Source organism: Anser brachyrhynchus (assembly GCF_964034855.1).
Source record: "Anser brachyrhynchus genome assembly, chromosome: 2".
NCBI lineage: Eukaryota > Metazoa > Chordata > Aves > Anseriformes > Anatidae > Anser > Anser brachyrhynchus.
In genome coordinates this window covers 8342112-8363283 of record NC_137695.1, presented here as the reverse complement: position 1 = coordinate 8363283, position 21172 = coordinate 8342112, and the positions used below count along the sequence as shown (strand labels likewise).

The window sequence follows — 21172 nt, the reverse complement described above, 5'->3', positions numbered from 1 at the left end:
TTCCAACCAGCAGACCCAGAATGGGTTACCATTTTAAGACAAAATATTAGTCTGTGCATCCTTTTAACTGGGTATTGCTCTCACATAATCCTAACTGTGACAGTTACTCTGAGAGTAACTGTGCTTCCTCATCAGGCCTTACTTCAGTCAGTGCTGGGCAAGTATGTTTCTTTGAGATCTATCCCCAGAAAGACACAGTGACTCCAGGCAGTTTCTCTGGAACAAAGCACTTACCTAAGGGAGCTATGGACTATCACACAAGGATTATATGCACTCTCTCTTACCAAGAGGTTTTAAATGAACCCAACGTTTTCTTCTATGTGTCCCAATTACAAGAGCCAAGGTTTCCACCTGTTTTTCTGAAGTTTCTTCCTCTTTCCTCCTCATCAAGACTGTTCTTTCTATCCTTTCCAAATTACCTCTTTAAAATTTCCTGACTAAGAAACCTCAGTCCTGACTCTGAGACTTTGGCTGAAGTTGTGTCTAATCAGTACCAGGATAAAACTTTAAGATCTTGTTTGTGTTGCTTACCTATCTCAGGGTTCTCAAGGGTTATTAACTTGGTTTCTCTAGGTGGCCAAAAGAACTTTCCAGTATAACCAACAAACAGGAACAAGCTCATACAAAAACAAATAAATAAATAAAGAATCCTTCCAGATTTCTTCTTCCTCAGTAGATTCATTGAGCCATTGGTAGGGACCAAAAATCTGTCATATAATGGGGACAGATAGCAGAAAATTGATCTTTTCCCAGAAAGTGTCCCAGTCTTATGTAAAGTAAGAGACAATATACCCTGCAGGTAAAGCCTTCCAGCCAAACTAGCACAGAAGCTCTACCTGGTCTCCTACGGAGCTGTGTTACAGAAAAGCTCTGATTAAGTTATCAAAATTACCCATTTCAGGCCACAAAATCTACAGTTCTTTCCATAATCTGAACCAGCACATTATCAGAGATAATTTTGTAAACTGATGTTGACATTTCAGAAACTCAGATTACTGTTCGATCAATACTCTCAGCATTAAAACAAATTCCTAAGAGTCCTTGTGTGTATCTACTGCATCAGTAACAGACTGTAGTATTTGCAAAACTGAGGGAAAGTATCAAGTCTATTTGCTTCATCAAACAACAAGACTCCTCTGAATTCCTGATAAGTTTCTCTGGCCTAATTGAGGTTAGCTAACAGTTGCATTTAAAAATCTTACTGCTTTTGTAAATGAATCCAAGGAAAAACCTCAGGACCAACCTTCCTTAACCTCTTCCTGTATAGGAGTAGATTTTTCAATAACTCTTCAAAGAACTAGAAAGTCGTTTGGAAACGACTGGCATTATGACATGTAAAGTAGACACTGCAGTTGGCAAGACACCAGTTTTCCTGACACATTCCTAATTCCATTCATAATGAGATAATTCAATAGTATATTTTAATGCTCACCTCTGTTCTCAGTTTAAAGATCCTAGCTGTAGACATTCATTTATGAGGATTCTTACTATGGACAAGCAGCTCAGATAATCTCATTTGACTCACCACATCACACCAGACTTGAAAGTGAAACGCAGGTGAGGCATTGCATAGTGCTGTCTCCGGTGAAAGCAAGAAAAGTTAGGAGAGACAAGCTACTGACTGCAGAACTAATATACACAAGAGAAAAATGGAAGAGTCGTTACCTGGATGAGCTTGACAAGTGGGCCCATGTGAACCTAATGAGGTTCAACAAGTCCAAGTGCAGGGTGCTGCACCTGGGACGGGGCAATCCCAGACAGGTGGACAGACTGGGAGAACTCATTTAGAGCAGCCCTGCAGAGAAGGACCTGGGGATTCTGGTGTATCAAAAGCTCAATATGAGCCAGTAGTGTGCACTTGCAGCCCAGAAGTTCAACTGAATCCTGGGCTGCATCACCAGAGGGGTGGCCAGCAGGGGAGGGAGGGGATTTTCCCCCTCTGCTCTGCCCTGCCCTTCTGAGGCCCCACTTGGAGTGCTGCATCCAGGTCTGGGTCCCCAGCACAAGATGGATGTGGGGCTGTTAGAGAGGGTCCAGAGGAGAGCCAAGAAGCTGGTCAGAGGTCTGGAGCACCACTCCTATGAAGAAAGCCTGAGAGAGCTGGGGTTGTTCATCCTGAGGAAGAGAAGGTTCCAGGGTGACCTTACTGCAACTTTTCCATACTTAAAGGGGGCTTACGAAAAGTATAGAGAGCAACTTTTTGCTCAGGCAGATAATGACAGAACAAGGAGGAATGGTTAAAACCAAAAGAGGGGAGATTTAGATTAGAAGTTAGGAGGAAATTCTTCACTCAGAGGGTGGAGTCCATGTCATGGAGACAGTAAAACCAACCTCAATTTACAAAATAGCAAACATTCTGGATCCCTTCTGACAATTTTCGGAAAAAGAACAAATTTCCACACATTCTCTTGAGCATATTGTCTGAAACTATATAAGCTGAAACGTGAGATTAGGGCAGAATCAGGTCTGAATTCTGAACTAGCATCTGTAGCTCCACAGCAACTCAGCACTGGGGCGAAAAAAACTCAGATCACTTCTTCTCAACCTCCATGATTAACTCTCGCTGATGTTGACATTAGAGAAAAATTGTCTGCAAAAAAATTACTGCATTTAAAATGGTTCGACTGAGTTTTTGTTGTTGTTATTGTTGTTGTTGTTGTTTCCTTGTTTTTTTTGTGTTTTTTTTTTTTTTGGGGGGGGGGGGAAAGGAGGGAAGGGACTTTCTATGGAAAAGAATAACGAGAAACAGCCACATCAAGGATCCCCACTTTCTTTCTGCACCACATCAGTACTTCTACGTACTTTCTTTTATTCTTTGGAAGTCCATCCCAACTGCTGGAAACATGTACACATAAGATAAATCAATGTCCTGGAAAGGCATGATTAGTTCTTTTGGTGTCTAGAAAACAAATGAAAGAGAGAGAGAACATTAGGAGTCTTCTTTTAGCCCTCAAGCACAGTTTCCAAAATTTATAGAGTTCTTTTAAGATGTGTATATTTATGTTTTCTTTTTTCACTGATGGACTATAGAATACTTTTTTTTTTTTTGACCCAATCTGACAGAGATGTCAGTTCTAAGGCAACTTGGGAGACAAACCAGGAGTATCTCATAAAAATTGTATCTCTTCTGGGCAATAGCAAGTGGTATTAGATGATGGATACAGCCAACAGAAGGCAACAGATGTACAACTATTACATTTGAAGTTGGGTATTGTATAAGAAAATAGTCTCAGTGCTTCCTAAAATACTTTACGGAGCACACAGTGTAAAACTAAACCCTTGCAATGTAAAGTTGGCCAAATCCCTTCAAACCTAACAGTGTTAGTGAAAGGAAATGAAGGGCTAAGCAGTTTTCATTTTCCATCCTTACACATTTACTGAAAGACTGATTTTTATCTTCATATATACATATACTCACATATTCTTGAGAAGAGCATGTGGTGAGCAACATAACAAAAATTTCAAAAGGACTGTATGCTGATAATGCTTCTCTTAATATATTAGCAGCTATATCACCATCTTTTAAACAAGCTAATTTTACAAATAGGGAAGGCAATTTAAAGCCTAAAGTCAGGTTCTTAATCCACCATAATATGTCATAGGAGTGTTAATTAATAAACTTTGGGAAGGACAGGGGAAAAATATATTTTTAATACTGTCATAGCACCTGTGATATTCCAGTGGTAGATCACAAGTAACAAAATGAGGTCTTGGAAGGAGTGACTGATCAAGGCTAGATCATTCTGTCTTACATTGGAAAAAAAAAAAAAGTTGTTTTTTTTTAAATAAAAGGAAAGGAGAAGATGCAACTTTGAGACGTCTCCAGGACACGTCAATTGTGATGGGCTGTAGAAGTTAAGTAGCTGACTTACTTGGAACAGATAAGGAAAATCCCTATATCTAAGCATAATACTGGGGACGTGTTTTGACATTGTATCTCTTACTTCTTTATTTCTTTAGTACATACTAGTTCTTTTCTTTTATCATTAAAACTTGTCTAATGATAAAGCAGATTCTCAGCAATCTGACATCTACTACATGAATCCATTACTCAAATGCAGACCAGCAGAATTAAAACATTTACTACTCATTCAACCACTTAGCTTCAAAAGTCTAGTCAAGTTGCATTGTCTTTAGCATATATTAGTCTCAGCTACTCTGACAAGCAGTGTCAAACCATCATTCATAGTTGTCATCAAAAAAAAACCAAAAAACTTAGAAAGTTTAGTAAGAGGTTTGACCTGAATTATTACAATCAAAGAAAATGTTTTGTGCATGTCCAACAAAGTCCATAGACGTCAAAGCCTCAAGAAAGTAACTGTTTAACTTCTGCAAAGAGTCTTTGTGGTCAACATCTAGGAAAAAACAAATAAATTAAACAAGTTAAAGTCTTACTATCTTCCATGTGTGAAGACAATACTGACAGCCTGAGTAGTGGGATTAGGGAATAGACTGCTTCCAGGGAGTGGATTGCTTCCATGGAGCGTTTTGCCGTTGGCCTCTGTAGCAAGCTATAAATGTGTTATATGTAACTTCTTTTACAAGGAGTATAAACTAGATATATTTTAATGCAAATCCATTTTCATGTAAACTTTTAAACAAAGCCTGTTTTATTAAAATCCACTGCACAAGTGTGTCTTTGCCCTCTAACTTTTAACAAGCACAGGTAAGAACCTCACATTTCCTTGCTCAGACCATTGCTCAGTAATACAGTAAATCTGGCTTGAAGGCTTACAAAACCAGAACAAAAACCTCCTAGCTAAATGACACAAAATGTGTCCCAATGGCAACTCATTCAGCTGGTGTGAATTCAGTACAGAAGTGCTGACAATTTCCTCGGTGAGATCAGGTCTTGTTGTTGGTCTTCCACAGCAGCCCTGAAAGCCTGCATATGTGCAAGGGAAGCTGACAGAAATGTGGGCATGTGCCAAAACCCAAATTAGATCCAATTTGTCTTGCTGGGTGATCTGGTTGTCCATAGATGAGCACAAATTATTTTGGAGCCATAGCTTCTTTCTTCTCCAGGGAACACAAATAGGCCTGTCTGTTCCCACAGAGCTGTGCCACCCTCAAGCTCTAATACAGTTTGAAAAGCTTGGACAGCAAAGAGAGCAGGACACGAGGAAGACTGGACCACAGCAGAGAACAAAATAGCAAAAATAACTTTGTTTGCAACGTTTCAGTAATTCTGGGCAATTCACCAATTCTAACAGAAACTCAAAAAAAAATCAAAAGAGAAAAAGAAGGAATATTATCAACCTGCTATTTCAGCTTTCAAATGGCTGAGTTCTTGTATAGTTCAATAAGTGCTGAGGGTCTACAAAGTGTAAAAGAGTACAAACAGGAAACCACTGTTTCTGGCAAGGGTTCTATTCATGAAAAGTCTTGGAGTCTGATTTTCTAATAAGGCCAAAAAACAGGAAAGTTCTCTCTTTCCACATGCAAACTTCACAAGAATAATGAGTTTTGCAATTGAAAAATCATATTGCTTCTTGGCGGTGCATACATTAAATTCTAGCACAAGACACATATTGCTACAAGCAGTCTAATAGCAGGCCTCTTCTGGAAGGAACAGAACTCCTTTACCAAGATGCTAGTGAGATTGGCTTGGGACACTTCTGTTCACTCCTGCAAGATGTTCTGAAAGTGCATGAGACAGAGTTTTTTAAAAAACTCACTGAGATTAAATACAGACTTGAACCAAGTTCTCCACAGCCTGACGCAGATCAGAACTTTACCAGTAACACCCGAAACATTTTTACCTAGTCGGTGATGCACAGCACTAAATGCTGTCTGGCTGCACAATTTATTTTATTTTATTTTATTTTTATTTTATTTATTTTGAGAGGAAATAAAACGTTGAAGAAAGCACACCACATAATAAACTATTTAATAACTTGATCATCATCAGAAGACACGCAATGTACTAGTCACATTAGACTGATGTGTTGAAATAGAAATGTCCTTAATCTGACATGACTTGTTAGCAGGATTGTATTTTTCCAGTATTACTTTCACAAGCAGGAAACAGAGGAGCGATTGTAGCTCTTTACTCTGTGTTAAGGGTTTGTGATGTCTGAATTGACATAAAATGCAACTTGTACACTATTTGGGCCTTGGCAATTAGCTAAAACTAAAATTGATCCTCAGTCTTATATTGAGCAGAGTATTGGAACAAACACTACATCTCACTAACATGATCAGAGGGCCAAGTACTCCATCCGTTACAAAGTACTTGAGAAGTACTTTTGAAACACTATTCATTACCACACTGTTAGTTTTTAAAATGGACAGCTGTTGAAAATAGATTTTAAGAGGTTGAAGTCAAACATCCATTGGCACCTGACTACCAGGGAGACATGGGAGAAAAAAAAAATACTGGGTAAAGATGCGACATACAAGTATATTGCTAAATATTTTCAGTATCTCCATCAAAGCTTGTTTCCAGATAAAAATAAATAAATAAATAAAATCATTGTATGGAATCTCCTTTACAGGTGGCTATCCTAGCAAAGAAGAAAATCGATATGCATACTTCTAAGTGCCTGCATTAGAATTTTTTTGCAGCATTTATATAGCACCAGACACAGTCACATTTCTGGTTTGTGAACGGACCTGTTAAGTACTACTCAACCTGAATTAATATCTGTTTAATCTGAGTGAACATTTCCTTGCAAATAAAGGAAAAGGTAGAGAAAATATCACTATGCTTCCTAACTGTACTTTTTAAAATTCTGCTAATGCTGTGCCTTATGTCTCGTAAGGTATATAATAACCTGGAATTCATGAGAAGATATTTGAGGATCTATTATCTTTTTGGTAGTGCCTGCAGAAATTGTTTTAGAACTCTACTGAATGTTTATTATGTTTCTATAAAGTGTAGTTTTCATATGGGGATTTTCGTACTGGAGAAGAACTTTGAAAATATTATAAAGTAGAAGGTTTCCTTCTCTCTATCTATGCATGCTTATATTTTCTTTATACTTTACTCTGTCCAATTTACTAAGTTATTATTATTCATTTTGTTTCCAAGTAGTACACAGAAGCATCATTGAACATGTAATAAAAAAATATACCAAAAAGTCAGCAATGCAAGTTTTGAAAAGGTATGAATAAGTCTAGTGCTATACTTCTCCAAATACTGCAACTAGCCTAAAAATCACGAGGTTTAAAAAAAATTTACTTATACTGCTTTTATTTTCTCTTCACTTTCTATTTGAAAGTTCCTTCATAAGCACCATGGTCAGAAACTGCCTTTAAGAATATTGTTACTGAATATAAGATTTTCCCATGAGCATGACTCCAAGATTGTAAATGGGAGAAAGTTCACCATAAAATATTAAGCAGCACTGACAGGCTCCCCAAAATATAAAATACAAAGGTTATTACTGCCTTAATATGAGTCCAATAGCCAAATACAACAAAGACAGGAGAGGAACATAATGCAATTACAAAACAGACATAGTGTAAACAAAAAAATACATTTGTGTTTAAGTGAATATTAGTTCAGTCCAGACAGCTATGCATAAACCACAAAAGTAGCTTAGTCTAGTGTTTTTGCAACATATTAATATAAAATATCAGTAAGAGCATAGAACTCTTCCCACTTCCCAATAAATTTAATTTAATCAGAAGTCTGCTGGAAGGCAGTCGAAGTCATTCTGTCCAAACTGACTGGGGCAGTAAGCATGCAGTGATGGAGCATCCATTCCATCAGTATTAGGCTCTGCCCCCCCCCCCCGCCCCCCCCCATTATATTTCTTCTCTCTGCTGCTGCTTGTACCTGCATGTGTACAGATAACAGACAAACAAGCAGCACTCAAGAGTTTTTTAATGTTTGGTAACAATGGATGTTTCTCCTTTATTTTAAGGATAGGAGATTGTTATCTAAACACAGGGGAGAAAGCATGTCCACACTCCAAAGCTAAGCTGAACTGCCAAAGTCCAAACTTAATTCAGCTGCTCTTGTGAATGTCCTTCTTAGGTCTGGTTACAGTTCATATATACTCCTAGAGGAAGTCCCAGTAATCCCCAGCTGATGCCTACCCTAAGGGCTTCAAAAGTTATTCATTGGATTTTTACTGTAGATACAGAGGATCCCTGACAGAGAAGAGTTAACAATGACTATGCGTAGGAGATGACAGCTGTTTGGTGCAGCTGTATGAGAACTTCCTGGGGCTCCTAAGAAGTATGAGGAGGGACCAGATCTGCTGCTACTCAAATGTATCACCTGTTTCTGGCTTAGGTTTGGTACTGGATAGCCTTTCAGAAATATATAAGACTACACAATAATAATAATTAAATAACAACAACAACGTTATAATAGCAGAAAAGCAAAGTATTTGTGTATGTTACTCCATACCTCTCAACACCCTTTACCCTTCTTTAGAAAGGAGGTTCCTTCTACTTTACTAGGAGGGAGAGACAAACAAAGCTTCCAGCTTTTGTCCAAGGTCCCAGAGACCGGTGGCAACACAGACAAACCAAGATACCTCACCAGAGGTTATTTACTGTGTTTAAAAAATGCTGAATTTGTGATTTCTCTTCAATTTCTACTTGCAACAAGCTAAAGTGACAAAGATCTGATTAAGGATTCTTAGTGAGATCAGGTGTGAAGAGAATGCTTTTTAAATATATGTTGTGGATAAGGACTGAAAGACGATGGATTTTAGAGAGCTGCTGAAAAGAGTAAATTGCTTTTGCGCACTTTTCTCCTGTGTTCATTTTTCTCCTGTAAAAAACTCCTCTTGAAGTTGAGGTGCTGATTTTTCCGAGCGTTTTCATTACCACAAAAAATTGCAAGGTAAACTGAGAATTTCCCTGGCCTAAGGGATATTTATATTTATTTAGTTTTTGATCTGACAGACACAGTTTATCACCTGGCTCTATATAATGAAACAAGCCATCCAATGTCAGTTTGAAGGACTCAGAGCTATAACCAATAACTGTTTAATTCAAAATACATAAAAAGGCCTAGAAGCAAGAATGTGAACCCAAGACTTCTCATTCAAAGATAAGTACTTTAATAAGCTAGTGAGTTGGTCACATGGTGTCCCTTGGCCCGTGAATCCCAAATTGCTTACACACTAGCATTTTAAAGGATAAAGGGAAAATGCTTTGCTACATCTGGGAAAGGTCACATGGGTTTGAATCTCCCTCAGGCGGAGGAAGAGTCTCATGCTTTATGTAGGTGAAAACTCAGCCCCCAAAATGTCCTATGGAAAATAAATAAATAAATAGATAAATAAATAAATAAATAAGCATCCCTCTTCTATACTCCTCTACCATTTATCTGAAGCAGCAGACATTTTTTTTTCAGTAAACTTGATGGATGCTTGGTTAGCACACAATGGCAGCACCTACTAGAACAACATTGCTGGGAGTTGAACACTCTTTCTCCTGACAGGGCACAGGCAGGAGACTGTGACACCTTGAAAAAACAGACACAAACCTCAGAATGCAAAGAGAGGCTGTCCAAGACATTTGGCAGACTAAGATTAAAAAGTAAGATATTACATGTAGGCATCCTGAGTTTTAGGCTGTAGCTGAGCCAAGGTTGCCAGGACTGTAATTCTAGACTTACATGCCTGAATTCTTGACAGTTTCAGCTTTAATCAGCTGAATCCTGGTTCTGGAGTCAGCTCTCACTCTCCAGAATAAATATGTCAGTATCACACTTTATCCCATAGTCTGTGCAAAAAACAGGACTGATGTGGATTGAGAAGGACCAGAGATGCAGGTTACTACACAATTATTAGCCAAGAGCCATGAGTGAAAAGAAAAACATACAGACATTGTGAAAACTTGTGAAATGGCCAATCACAGAAGACTAGAAAGATGAACACCCAGAAAACAGATGTGCAATAGTGCATAACAATCTTAATGAATTTGTTTTCACTCTAGAAATTAAATAAAGTTTTTCATTGCCTCACATATTGCTGAATCATTTGTACACAATGTTGGGCAAACACCATGAAACTTGGAGGGAACAAAGGAGATCTTGAAAAAAGTTTTGTGAAGATACAAGACAATCATCAGGTTTGTACTTCCATATTGCATACAGCATTTTTGTAAGTAATTCTCTTAATAAAAAGTGAGTTTGGTTTTAAAAATGGGGATTTTTATGCCCTTACAATTGATACAAAAATACAGAAATGTAGCAAAGGGAGAAACAGAACAGAAGACAATTTACTAGAAAATAAGACAGGCAGATGGGGATTCAGATTTCTGATCGACACCTGGAAGAAAGAAGTTTTCTACACAAAACCTTTGTGAAAATATGGAAAGAGTAAAAGAAAGAGCAATTGGTATTAACAGCCAACTACAAGGAACAAAAATGAGAACTTTTACTATCTCGCTGCAGAAAAAATGAAATCCTCCTGGGAAAGACTTGTCAGGAATAATACTGCTTCAAACCCCATAACATCTAATAAGACTTTCTGGTAGGTATTGACATTCAAGGAAAAGAAACAGCCTGTAGAGAAATACCTTTCTTCACGTAGCAAGAATCAAGAAATGGAGCAGAATTTTTGGCTGCTGCTGAACAGCCATTGCTGAGCAACACAGTGCTGAGGGGTCATGTCTCATAGTAAGCAGGACCTTACTGCAATCAGCATGTAACATGGTAGTCATTAGAGATACCCAATCAGAGAATAACTGTTTGGGACATTTGATTCTATCGTACAGGAGAAATTTTTGAATTGCAGCTGATCTTAGAGAAATGGTTGCAAACAGCAAAGGCAAGTGATCTGACAGGGAAAAGGTTAAAAAAGAAGAAGTACTGAAAGCCAAGGTAAAAAGAAAACATGAAGCAGAACACATACACAGACATTCGAGACTGGAATATATATGGTAGGAAAAAGAAAAAAAAGACAAGCAGTCTTTGGCATGTAATGTGTTGGAAATCACCATTCTTTTAATTTTAAAAGCCACAACCATTCTCAGAAGAAAGAAGGCAATGCATGCAGTGATTGAAGATGCAGTGATTTCCAATTAAACAGAGCTCCACAATGTGACTTCAGCAAATTCAAAGGCTATCAATGTGTACACACTATAGGAAAAAACTGCCAAGAATTCAATCACCGTGTTGGCAGGTACACCATTAGGTCAATGACCAATTCTGTTCCAGCAGGACTGAGTAGCCAGCTGCAATGTTATCCCTACAACACTGACGAGGCAGTAACAGTAGACCATAATACTTGTGAGCAAGAGCTGATGAAAGACAATAAAGCCATTTTAAAGCCAGCGGGCAAATGCAGGATGTCAATAAGAGGTCCACAAAAACAAGAGCAAGTACCACATAAAGCTCACAGTAGCTAGCATGTAAGAGGACCAGCTACTGCAGGGAAACACAAGCTATGGATTAATCAAAGTACAACACCAGGAAATCCTAAGGTGACACAGGAGGGAGAATGGTCACCAGAGGCTTTATGCAGCATTGTATCACAATCAAACAACATATTTCAAGATAAGAGACTAAAACGTGGTAAACTAGAGCTAGAAACAGACCATCCCATACAGTCCAGGAGGCCAGTGAAACACAGCATTCATGAGAGTCATTGAAAAAGATCAGGGAAATTAAGAGTTTTTCTGCATCCTGGAAATGAGCACAAAGCTGATGAGAAACAGCAATAAATAAATAAATATTATGAGCACTGAGGACTGTCTTTGACTTGAATCCCCTTTCTACAGCACTGAATGGGGAAGTGTCTACTCACAGGTTCTTGCTCCTGTTTCTCTAATGTGAGAGATCTGAAAATGTTCAACCATGGACTGTTGAAACAAAAAGAAAGTTTGCCACAGGTGGCACATCTGTTGTACTGGGTTCAGATAGGGAACTAAAGAAGATACCATCCAAACTGTGGTGAAACATACAAGTGTTGTGATGCCAATTTTTCCCTGTTTAGCCATGAAGGAAGGCAGAAGCAATCATCCCTTCCACTGACAGAGAGTCAGGAGTCTCTTTGGTTTCTTTAGAATAGACAACTGCATCCTAACAGAGAAGTGACCACTAAGCCAAAAATAAAAAATAAAATAAAAAAGGAAACAACAAACAAACAAACAAACAAACACACCACAAAAACACCCAGATAAGAAGTCCAAACCAGGGCGGCACCCTATTGAAGCAAAGAATCCAAGAAAAACCTAAAAGCCATTGCAAACAGATGACCTGGACTGCTTCCAGCTCTGAAACAGACACATTGAGGAAACACATTAAGCTGCAGTAGAAAATGCACGAAACTAGACAGTTGTACTCAGGGTGTGGTGTGAAGGCAGACAGGAAATGTGGTTGAGAAGGTAACTGTAGAGTAAATCCAGAGAATTGGACAAAGAGTGATCAGGACAGAAGAGAGTTTTCTGCTGATTACATGTTGAAGGGGCAGAATTCAAGCTTAAGGATCACTTAAGTGTCAGACAACAACAGCAAAAAAGTCCTCTACAACACCAATAATAACAGGAAATTACTATTCATCATTTACTAGAGAACAAGGCACAGAACATCCAGATGGTTTGTTTCTAACTGCCATGTCTGAAAACTGTGCTACAAACTGGTAACCACTAGCCCCAGTAAGTCAGCAAATGCTGCCATGGGAGCCACAAGAACTGCACAGGTCACTGCATGGGATTGCAGCATGGTGCACAGGCAGCAGTAGGAAATGCTTAAGGGGCAGCACAAATTTTGTCTGTTCATCCATGGACTGAGTATCAGCTGAAACTGTTCCATCAGGGTAAAAAACTAAACAAAAACTCCCTTAACCTATGGCTGCTTTGCTTGCAGGACTCCCAAGTCCTCTCACATTATTTCCCAGCATGTAAAATGATTTTCACTCATGCAAAGTGAGACTAAATCACAACCATTCTGTTGAGGCAGAGGGTTACTCCTCTTTGCCCAGGGTGTTAATGACTGCCTCAAGCACAAGGCATTGGAGAGGCAGGCTGGAAACGATAATGAGTTAAGCGATCAGCTGAACATATTCAATGCTAACATGATCCAGTTGCAATGGAATAACATATTTTGACAGACATGTACATTATTAAATATTAACATAAGCTCTTAATTCTTGAAGTTCTATCAGTTTGGTTGCATGCATTGAATTTTCTAGAAATCTGAAGATATCAGCAAGGTTCAGTTGGCAACACTCTTCTCTGGACTTCGGAACTGTATGCTTGGTTTCCAGCCAAGAACTTGCATTTTCTGCAATATTATTAAAAGTTACTTTTTAAAATATACAACTGCAAGTATGACATCACATTCACCCCGAGTTTTTCTTCCCTGGAAATTATTTGCTATCTCTTCATATCACCTGGATGTTGCAAGTTTAAATGCCTTTTTCTGCAGTTCTTGTGCCCTGGAACCATTTTTTTGAGCATCATTACCTCTTTGTGCTTATACACACTAACTAAATTCCCCCAAAGAGCCATGGCTGGGCCCCTTGCCCCCCGCTGCTGCCAAATGTCTATAACATCCATGGGACTTTATTGTGCCAGCAGCTACTCTACTGAAAACCTAAATGGACGTGTTCCTGTTCCATCATTCTCTGCTCCATCTGTGTATTTCATTCACCTTTTGCCTTTCACTGTCAGTCAGGAATCTCCTGTGCAACACATGTGTACTGCACTGAGCCCTTCTTCCTAGGACAAAGCCCACCAGTGCTCCTGGAGTATGAATAATCACATAAACCATCAGTTCTCAAAGCTCACCAGGACATATTATTCTTCTCTTGCCTGCAGCTCTTAATTTGTTTCTGCCTTTGCCATTACTTATGATTAAAAGCCCTGACTCCGTTATTTAACTCCGTGAAGCATGCAGCTTATATGAGGTGGTGTACAGCGCAAGCTGAATCTTACAACTTGAAACACTTCATTATATTAAAAAGAAAAGAGAGCCTCATGATTAATTTTGATTTCAAGCCACAAAATGAAACAGTTTAAAGCCATCTTACATATATTCCTCACAGTAGGAAATAGCATAAACCAACAACAAAAACTAAACATTATAATCAACCCAATTATTACCTTCTATTAGCCAAGTGCTTAAAGGGATGAAAAACACCAGCATTTTAACCGGAGTGAGGCATTATTGAGACATTATCCTGGGGAATGGCTTCCCCCCACTTTCAGCTTAATCCTAGGAAAGGATTTGCCTTTCTCCTAAGGGTATTCAGGTGATCGATCTTATAGATGTGCAGGTGATAGATTAAATCTTCAGACTTCTGATTCAGTGGTCCTCAGATCTCTCACAGAAAAACATCAGCAAGAAATATGAGGAATGCTGCACAGCATTCCTTCTGTTAATACTGAAAAACCGTGCACATACACTAATTGCAATGCATTAAGCCAGTATCTGGTGAGAGTATCGGAAGGGTGAAGGGGAGGGGGATCCAAGCAGAGTATCCATCAAGCAAATAAATGACCTGCCAACTTCACGTCACCCAGTTCAGCACCATGCACGGCTCCAAATAATGGTCTGGGAATAAACCCACCTTCCCCCCCCGCTAGAGTCTTAGAGCAACATGCTGGCTTGTGATTTAAGCCTTTTTCTCCTCAGAGATAAGCTCAGCCCCACATGCTGCCAGACAGGTGAGACGAAGGCCCCCAGGACACCTCAGCCCTGAGCCCACTTCCCGCCACGCTGCGGCCATGACAGGCTCCGGCCCAAGCCCATCTCCTTCAGCACATGCGAACACATGGCAGCTCCCCAAGGCCAAACCCTCCTCAAAAGGCTTTTTCCTCCCTGTTTGCACTCTTCCCGTCCCTCCTCAGGCTGCTTTTAATGGGCAGTGGGGCTGGGCTCTGGATGACAACACTTTCTGCTGACTCTGCTTTCCTGCCTGAGGAGAAGTGGAGGGGGGTGACGAGCAGTGCAATTTCCATAGTAATTTGTGGGTCGCTGAAATGGTGAAGATGCATCCTGGAGATTCATTTATCCCTCCTTTCTACAATGCACTCTCTTGGCAGCTTTATTTAAATCAACACCACCTGGCAGCATTCACCCGGTCCCCACACCTCGCCTGAGGTGCTGCCTCACAGCACAGCATCCCCGGCTGCCCTGGGCAGTGGGACAAGGGGAAAAGCTTCTCCATAGGAAAAGCACAGGGAGGTTTTTCTCCTGGGTGGGCAAACAGGAGGGAACCTCAGCAGTCTCTTGTCCTGGGAGGGCTGCAAAGTGGGCAGATGCACAGCCAAGGAGGCTCGTGGCTGAGTGGGAGTACTCAAGGGTAGGATGACCACCAGCTGGCTGAGAGGTGTGGAAGCTGAGGAGATGGAAGAGCAGGTGGTCACCTTCTGCTGAGCCAAAATCACCACCAACATTGTAGTAAAAACAGTGACAGAGGGAAGGAAAATCCCGCTCCCCAGTCAGGTCAAGGCTCCAGGCCCTTCCCCAGCTCAAATTTCCAAACAATCTGCCCCCCACATCCTGGATCTTCTCATTGCTCTTCTCATCACCCTCATCACGGTTTAATCAATCACCTAAATAAAAATCACCATTTCCCCTATTCAGGGCGACCATCCTCCCCCCTGCAGCTGCATGTGGCAGTAGGCAGGGCTGGTCCAGCCACAGCCATGCCAAGGTACAGCTGCCTCAAAACATTATCCCAACAAGTGTGGCAGCAGCCCTCAGCTTTCCTATTCTCCACTCCGTTGTCCAAGACCACCTGTCTCCCACAAATCCAAAGTGGTTGGGATAACAAACCAACTACATATTGGTGCTGGTGCCAAGCCTACCATAAATTATCCCAACTCCAAGCAAAATAGCCCCTTTGGCTCAGCAGAGTATGCTGTTTTATTTATGTCACACTTATACACCTCAATATTGAGCTCTGTATTTAAATGAGACAACAAATCAATGCTATACAGAGGATAGAGAGGGAGGGAGAATTGAAAAAGTCTTTTTGGGCTTTTCTCCCAAAATAGAAATTTGGAGAAACAGGAGGAAAATATGCTCATGAAGTGGAAAAAAAAAAAAAAAAATCATCTGAACACACTGCCCATTATCTGATTAAAGAAATATTACTGATATTTTTAATGATAGACTGCTGGTGAAAGTGATATCCAAATTAAAGGCCAAAACAAACAAACAAACAAACAAAAGCATAAAAACATGCATCTCCCAAAACATAAAAAAAAGTGCATTAAAAATACACATACTCTCTGCAGACTCGTCAAAGGAGGAGTGATGCTAGAACACAAATCATTATAGATTGGGTAAGAACATACAAAATGAATGTGGACAAAGAAAAGTACACCCAAAGTCAGAGAAATGAAAGACCTAATACTAAAAATGTTTTTTTTTTTCCTTCACCTTCTTAAAAGCAGAAGCAATTTTGTTTTGTTTTGTTTAGATTCTGTTCTGTACTCAATATTTGAAGTGGACCATGATATCTTGTTTAAGCAATGTGAGCAACGTCATTAATGACAAGAAGAATCATGCTCTGAGTGTTCAGGAAATGCATTTAGCCACTTCACCATCTTAAATTCTTCTCACTTACATCTCTAAAAGTCTTTTAATGGATACAAGTTTTCATCATCCTGTTCTGAATGAAACTCATCTCTTGAACCTACCCACTGAGATCCATGAGTCTTTCAAGTTTCAGGAACCACAACCATAAACTCATAAACCTATTAAAAGGGACAGTTTGTTGCTATTATATTTTCCTCATCTACTATGAAGGTAAATTTTAATTTAAAATTGAGGTTAGGCCAGTCATCTTTGAAAGGAACCAGAAGCTCAGGCAAAATGAAGGCAGGCAGAACCAGTATCATACTATGGTTTACTCTTGTCCTGAAATGTTTTCCATTGACTTCAGTGGGAACAGAAGGGGTCATGAGAAATAAAACCTGAATGACTAATTTTTTGTTAGTGACTGATTAGAAAAGTAAAGGGAATATGGGTAAGATTTTAAGTAAAAAGTTGGATATGGTATCTTCCAATTAATCAATAATTTAACAACAAACAAAACATTAATTTTGTTTTCACTAAACATGCATCATCTCTGTCCTTTGGAGAAAGTAAGTAGATGTGGTCTAATAAAAAAGCAAAGCACTGCTATAAGAGAAAAAGACAAAATACCTCAGCTGGAAAATTCTAAAGCAGAGCATTTTGACTTACAAATCTTCCTTTTTCCTTTTGGTGTTCAAACTGATTCAACAAATCCAGACAAATTTATGAACAACTTTTCGCTGACCTGAAAATACACAGTTGCTCACCACTTGAGTGCCTTCATCTTGTCTAAAATGCAATGTATAATAGCATGGTATGTAGAGTAGAAGTCCTTCAACCTTCATGTTGCCCTAACTGCCAGCAGCAGCTTACTGTGCACAGGATCACAGAGTAACAAGAACCTTCCAGCAACAGACTTACACAAGACATGTTAAGCAACAAGAACGCTCACCTCCAGTGAACCTGAATTTCATACCTCTGAAGAAGCATTGCTGATAAATAGTAAGCATTCACAACAGCACCAAGAGGATATTTTTAGGGATATGACTGAACGTAGGCATTTCCTGCCAAATTGTGTTAAGAATATTTTCACTGAGTAAATTTCTGTGTTTTGCGCTAAGGCCATATATCAGTAAATAAGCTTTCAGCCTAAACATTTGTCACTGGCAGATTAACTCTTCACGAATAAATTAGCTCAACTTTATGGCATCACCTGTGAGATTAGGTATCTGCACAATGTCAACGGGTTTGTTGGAAATGTCTTGACAGGTTAAGTAGCATCTTTTGTCTAACTTTGCACCTTTGTTGCTAGCCCTCTTTCCCTGAAGTCAGCAGGAAATTAATATCACAACTAGAAACATTTTGCTTTGCTAGGGATTTTTCTGCTATAATTTTTAATTCCTATTTGCCTTCACTTATAATTGGTGCTGTTGTTTTACTTTTATAATGCAGTTTTCCTTTCTGGAATTGGTTTGTCCCAGTTACAACAGAACATGTTTGGGTAATGGGGTAATGTACTTTTTTTTCCCCTATAATCAATATTTAATTATTTTTTTACCTTAGATGATGATAGTCAAGAAATGGAGCCTGAAAAAAACTTCACCAAATCTCGTTTTCTTTTTTTTTTTTCCTTTCAAAAAATCATTACAAACATGAGGTTCCTACCCAACATGTCGCACCAAAGAACTCTCTGCAACAGATTATCAAGGTGTTGTGCCTCCTCTAGCATTTAACCTACACAGAGATGTCATCCCACTCTTACCTAGGAAAAGCTGAGTCTCTCTCAAACTTTCTGGTTGTTTTTTGCTAATAGTTACATTACATAGTAACACATACATTACATACTTCTGAGAACAGTGGGAGCATAAAGCCTGTCATGGAGCTTCTCACCTTACTCAAAGGAGGTCTTGGATGCAACTTTCATAAGCTAAGCATATATATGATTTTATTGGCTACAGTTTGTTAATTTTCTACTTCTAGGAGAACTGCTTACCATGTGCATTATTTATATCTGGTGTCACAGTCCTGATCTTTACCATAGATTATTTGTGTACACTAATAATTTAGGTATCAACATGTACCATGGACAAACATTTTGTGAACATCCATTGCCTTTTCTCTGCCATACTGGTCTGTATTGCTTTCTCTTAAGGGCAGTTTAAAGTGCAGCAGCATAGCTTAACATTCATGCTATAGAGGAATTTTCCACCAAGAAATCTCAAAATGCCCAAGCATCAATTTATTCCTGCTGTCTAATTTGTCAGTCTGTGCAATTTACAATAAGTCTATTGTTTTACACTAATAAGTGGGTTGTTCCTATCAAGCTGCAGTCTCTCATCTTATTAATCAATGCAACGCATGCTGACTGTTCACAGGGGTCAACCATTACCAGAAAGTGGATTATTATCCATCAGCAAAGCTTCAGTTCTTGATTACTGACCTCATTATTCCATTCAGCACATGTAATGCAAAGGATAGGATAATCTCATACAACTATTCAGTAAACCAAGTTCAGAGTGTTTTTGTTATAACACCCCAGGCATGCTGGACCAGGGTATCTGTGTGTTAATAAGCCCTGCACTCTGTTACAGGAACCTTTGCTCAGTTTTACCCTATTAGTTATAGCTGATGAATGAGTGAAGCAGATGAATTAATAGACCTTTATAATAGTCCTAATTTGGGAGAAAGTGGATAGCCTTTTTTCCCAGCTTGCCTAAAAAAGTCATGGAGTCAAGAGTCACAACTTGTTTTTTATTAGCACAATTATTTTATAGTTGTAGGGGTAAAACCAAGACAAACATAATTTGGCCAATCTGCACTATAAGAGATCGCCAATAAAACTGAATAATTACTCTTTGTGCAGCCTTCTCAGGATAGGCTTTGCTTAAGCATGCTCTTGGAGTAAAATATAGCTGTAAAAGTCATTTTCATATTCAGTTACAATCCCTTGCGATTACATCCTAATGATTATCCAAACCCCAAACTTCCATAATTAAAAATACATTTACATGTATATTGTCCCTGAATTTGAATAGAAAAATTATATGGTTTAAGAAGAGATTTTAAGATGCTGGTGTAAGACTGTGCAAATCAAATGTTTGCTTCTTTCTTAATATACTCTTCTAGAAGATACCCTTCATAATAGCAAAGAGGTTTATCACTGAGAGATCCATTCCACTGAAAGACTAAACATATGACCACTGCATTTTTTTAGATATTTTTTCTCACATAGAGATGCTGAAATCCAACCCCAGACCAACACATTTCAGAAAATCATCTGTACAGATTAACACTGAACATCTCTTCTGTATCATATACTCTAGAGAATAAAAAAGGCTTCTGCTACATACCTATCAGAAGCTGCTTTAAACAATAAGTTGACACATAAGTACCACGATTATCAGCTTGCTGCCTGGATTGCAATAGAGGGGGGAATGAAAGCTTACATCAGCTAAGGTTTGCCTTAATGTTTCAGAGATTTGAAGTGAACCTTGTAGTTTTTCTTCTTGCTAAGGGACCCATCATTTCAAAACTGTATCCCCAAATGTGATTGATCCCTTGTGCTGACAGTCATTGGCATGAAACAACTTTGCATTTAAGCTGTCAGAGAATCCGTGCTCAATTAAACACAGCCATAATTGTTAGCATTTATAATCTTTACCACTGCCATGCCTATGAGCTCTCACCAAGCTGATGATTTCATTGACGTTTTATAGAAAAGAATGAGAAACTGCCCCTTCTTCCAGACTAGAATTTTCTCATGCACAGCTATATGTGGGCCAATATCGATATGCATTTTATTATCTGCATTGATGTGAAGTCCTGAGGCAATAAATATTATTGCAACAGACTTATGTAATAACCTCCATTTTTATTCCTCTACCACTGTGTGGGAACAGAGATATAGAGGTTAATGATGATGTCTTTTTTTTTTTCTTTCCCCTGAAGGGGTAAATTAAGTTGGGGTGGACCAACCTTTCCAGGGCTGATGACCAAATGTCAAGTTTAAGACCCCTACCTTATAGTACATGAGTTTATTATTTAGAGCTATCAGCAGTAAGTGCTATGATCCATGCAGGGGCATGGGGCAGTGTTTGGCTTTTGGGATTCACTCACTGCCCTAAAATGAAGCAAATGTGGAAGGCCAGACATTATCCTGAAGGTTACTGGGAGTAGCTGTCAGAACTGGGATTCAGGCTCTACATTTCTTGATTTTAAGTCAGTCTAGCATCAGCTCTGATCTTGCTGCATATGCTGCGGCACGTGTTGTCAGCAGGACTGCAGGTGTCATGTGTTGGTCTGAATTAAAAAAGAAGAATGTTGTCATTTTTGATTGGGACACCACAGTGATTGCCTTGATTAACTTACCTACAGGTTTATTTTCCCAGGTTCCTCTTTTGTCTGCTGTCCCTGTAAAGAGAATGCTACCATACTACAAAAAACTAACACTGTCAACATTACCAACATCTTCAGCTTCCATTAAATCCCTGCAAGAACTGATGAAAGTTGAAATGTTAGAAATACTGTTGTAGGGAAAAAGAAGCAAACCACTGTTTTACTAGTAAACCAGTAGTAATCCTAGTAGAGATTTTCTTATTATAATCAGATGAGAATCTGGATCAGAGAAAGAGAGGATCAGTAACGTAACCTCCAGTAAGAATGGCTTCTCTTTCCTCTGATCCAAAAGTTTATCAGAGGATGGTTTATCCACTGTACAGCGCTCACAGTGTC

General features: G+C 39.0%; 1 long non-coding RNA gene across 1 annotated transcript in view; it reads left to right on the top strand.

Moving 5' to 3' along the window:
• Positions 1-3669: 3669 nt before the first annotated feature.
• LOC308188975 overlaps positions 3670-21172 on the top strand; it is a 34444-nt gene continuing 16941 nt past the window's right edge. Inside the window, exon 1 of the long non-coding RNA XR_013945916.1 lies at positions 3670-3745. This is a non-coding gene — a long non-coding RNA (uncharacterized lncRNA). The remainder of the gene's footprint in view (positions 3746-21172) is intronic.